Raw genomic sequence first — 4,494 nt, forward strand, 5'->3', positions numbered from 1 at the left:
TATACTTTGCTTTTCTTCCATTATTTACCACTGAACTAATTTGACGAGGACTTCTACTATTTATCTGAGACTTGTTATTTGGGGTCCTTATCTTTTTGGAGGATGTGTGGGGCAGAAAAAGAAGGAAGAATTTTAGGCTGTTTGGTAATTTATTAGCCATGTTGCCATTCGGAGCAAAATAAACTTTGGATGTATAAATCGATCTGTTGGCAACTCCGCACTCCCCTGGTATTTCTTAAAACCTTAAAACCTAGTCCAGGGCTGATCCACTGGTTTGTGGTCATCAGGAACCATGCCAGCGCCTAATGACAAAGAATATTCTATAATTTTCCAGATAATGTCAATTCATTGTCTCCTAGAGTCTGAGTTTATTTTAATCAGTAGTTTCTCCAAATTATTTTTCCTTTTGATTTCCCAAAGTCTGATCTTGAGGAAGCAAGAACTCAAAGGGAGTTCATCCCAATGGATTTACATCATCCCAATGGATTGCAAATTTTAACCTGTGGCTAAGCAAACAAGTAATCCAAGATTTTGTCATTTTTAACACAGACAAAACCAAATTCTAGTTTTGCATCAGGATATTTGTTATCAAAACCTTCGACAATCTTACAAATAAATCCATCACACTTCAGCCAGCTCGCACGGCCGCGATTACAGTTCCCTGCCTGAGAACCCCTACGGCTCCTACTGTATCCAGATTCTTCTAAGTTTCCTTCTCCAAAAAGTGTCACGTGACCTTAGCACAGGCTCGCCCTGCGCACCCTGCAGACAAAGCCGTTCCTCTGCCACTGTGGCTCCGAGTACAGTCACATTCACAAATACTGACTTAGCTTCCAACCACGGTCACTTCTGTTTTATACAGGAAACCAGGAGTTTAGATATTGTGACCGTTTGTGACACTTCAGTAGCTTAGCAGACTAGCAGAGCTTATGAATATACATCTCCACACTGTTTATAAGCACACACATCCCGGAGTTGCAGAAATGAACAGTCATCAACAGATCCAAATATACAGCCTCTTTGTGTCATGTCCAATGAGAGGCAAGAAGTAGATAAAATGATATAAACTTTAAATTATGCTCTGCATTTAATGTTTCAGTATCTTATTTAGAAATGATCTGAGTAGTTAAATAAAATCCACTAATTAACTCAATTTAGCATCAACTCAGAATCTGAAGTTATCCAAAGATCTTGGTAACTATTTCCAGGCTTACATACTACAAAACAGAACTACTGTGGAGATAAAGTTTGCCACAATGATGATTTGCTTTGGTTAAACACAAATTTTCATTTTTCATAATCTTAAACATCTAGTAGCTCCACCACTAGCTTACCTGATAAGTCTATATATGGTTAGGAAAAACATATCCAAGTAGAATAAAAATAAATGCTGAATTACACTTAAGGCTAATAATTCAGAAGATACAGCTATGCAACAATATGAAACTAATCTTATTTGCCAAAAATTTACCTGAGTAATCTGAGCTCAAATTCTTAAATCATTTGAATTAGTTTCTATAATAATACAACTTTTAGCACACTGAAATTATTAGGAGATCAATTTTTTTTTAATTTCTGGGAATTTTAGGAATTAAGGCTTATTCATCTCTAAACCAATCCAAACAGATCACTTTGAAGGAATTTTATAATCTAATCTGGAGGAAAGGAAATATTACCCGCTCACAGACACATAAATGTATATTCTGACCCAGACAGCTTATAGCTTCAACTAAAATATTGCAGCTCATTTAGCACTTCAGCCAAGCACAAATACAAAACCCACTGGCTCCTATAAAAGAGTGTGCTCTTCACATTGGGTACAGATTCTTCACTGAGCCGACCAGATTCTCTGCTAGCTTTCACCCACAGAGGCCAGTTTGCTATAAACCACTGAAGTCATTTACAAAGATCACTAGAGAGCCCGACCGTCCAACCAAAAGGAGCTGGCACCAGCGATCGAGCAGGTACTCAGGAAGAATAAAAATCAGATCCCTGCTGTGCCCCTGGTGGACAGGAGCCTGGGACACTGACCCCGAAGTCGGGCTCGCTGTTGGCTCCCTGGGTCACCAGGTAAGAAGGGAGTGCAAAGCGCTGAGGAGTCCTCGCCGGGGTGCAGCACTCTGGGTGACTGATTAGTAGTGATTATCTCTGAATCTCGGCACTATTGATGCCCAGCTACCGACTCCGAGCGGTCCACTACACCTCTCTCCTATGGAATGAATGACACCACAAAACCAATCTAGCTTAAAAAATAAGGGTTATCATTATGACCTTGGATTTGGTGATAAGGGTTTAATATCCAGGGTATATAAAAGCCCCCACAATTCAAAAAACCCCCCAACAACCCAAATCAAGAATGAGCAAAGGATTCGAATAGACATTTCTTCGAGAATATATGCCAATGTTCAATAACTCCATAAAAAGATGCTTAGAATCATGAGTCATCAGGGAAATGCAAATCAAAACCACAGTGAGATACCTGTTCACACCCAGTCAAGTGGTTCTAATTGCCATCGGAAAATGACACGTGATGCTGAGGATATGCAGGACTGGGAAGCCTCGTACACTGCCAGCGGAAATGCCAAACGGTTTGGCCGTGTTGGGAAGCTGTGGCAGGTCCCCAGAAATTAAGCATGCCAATTCCACTCCTCAGGTGCACGACCAAAAGAACTGAAAACAGACTCAAACAGATACTCGTACATGAGTGTTCACAGCAGTGGTATTCCCAATAGCCAGAGGGCAGAAACACGCCACGTGTCTTTTGATGGATGCATGGGTGGAAGGACGGATGAGAACAGAACAAACAAGAATGAGGTTCAGATACACGCTACATCATGGATGAACCTTGAAAACACTATGCTGAGTGAAATAAGCCAAACACGAAAAGACAGATATTGTACGATAATACTTTTTGAAATATCTAGAATAGGCAAATTCCTAGAGAATGGACATTAGATTAGAGGGGGGTGGAAAGTTATTGAGAAAAAACAAACATGGGGGAGGGGACCAATCGAAATTTATAGCTGACACTGGCCCATGGAGGATGTTGGGAAGTCCCACCCCCTTTGCGGCAGAAAGGACCACTCGTATTTCTTGAATTAGATGTTAAATTCTAGCTCTGTAGGAGGAGCTGCCCAGTTCATTGTGCTCTGTTTCCCCTGACATGACCTTCTAGGGGACGGTCCTTCTTTTTTTATTCTCTTCCTTGGCTACGTCTGAAGTGGGCATGGAGGACATACCCCTCCTTTGGAGGCCGAGCAGAGTCTGAACTCAACTCCTGTCTGGAGAAGGCCAAAGAGGCATTTTAGGTCCTGTCCGGGCTCTTGGTTTCTTTGCTAGAACAATGATCTTACAAACACAACTGGCTTCTTACTGACTGAACCCCAGTGGGCTTCATTTGCCAGCAGCCATACCCACTGTTCTTTCCTGGCACGTCTCCTTCTATCTCTCTACTTAATTCCAGGGACCTTGTACCCGTCAAGCTTGGTGGGGGAGCAACACCTTTGAACGTTTGTTTTCTAGTCTTTTTTCCTGGGGTTACAAGCATACTAGGTTCATTATTTAACTTCCGAGTTATTGTAGGTGACAGTTTTATCCAGTACTTCCAGGGTGTAACAGAGGTTATCCTTATTCCAGCTTCTAAAACCAGCTTATTTACCCCTAAGCCGATGCCACCAAAGTCAGGGTTTTGTGAAAACACACCCTGTCACTGGCCATCACTTTCTGTATTTATCAAAATATGTTGGGTTTTTGTCAAAATTTTAATGACATGCAAAAACAAAGATTTATTTCTTGGTCATGCTGCCTGTCTACTGCAGGTCACCGCAGCCTTCGCTTTGCCTCTCGTCACTCTAGGATACGGGCTGACAGAGCAGTCACAGCCATGACCTTGCCAGGCTCAAAAGCAGAAAGAGAGAGTTGCAGAGGCTCACAAACATGCGATTCAATGCTATGGCCCTGAATGACACCCAGCATCTTACTGCTGATTGGCCAGAGCTCATCATGTGGTCCCACTCCAGCACAAGATAGCCAGTTAACCCACCATGTGCCCTGCAGGCAGATAACCAGAAGTACTTTATATGCAGCATAGTCCAACTGCGTAGGAACTGTATAGTCAAATGTACTGTAGCACTGGTGACTAGAGAGACCCGATGTCACCGGAATCGCATGCAACCTGTCACCCATCCCCAGACTTAAGGCATCCCTGACCAGCCTGTAACGGCACAAGTACACACTATGCACCTTTCTCCTAGTCTCCCACAAAGGAACCTGCAGAGACTTTGTCAGGTAACTATAGCAGGTAGAGGGGAACCCCCCAAACTCCCATTTACAACTTGCCGCCACTCGGACATGAAACCAATTCCTGACTCCCGGACCGCCGAGTTCTTCCCCCAAGCTGGGACTCAAGAGCCTCGGGGAGCCACTGAAGCCCTGAGCAGCCTCAGCGAGCTCCAGGGGGCAGCACTCAATCGTCCAGGGTAATTCCTTCCCCCC

The sequence above is a fragment of the Desmodus rotundus genome, chromosome 12, assembly GCF_022682495.2.
Source record: "Desmodus rotundus isolate HL8 chromosome 12, HLdesRot8A.1, whole genome shotgun sequence".
Classification (NCBI taxonomy): domain Eukaryota; kingdom Metazoa; phylum Chordata; class Mammalia; order Chiroptera; family Phyllostomidae; genus Desmodus; species Desmodus rotundus.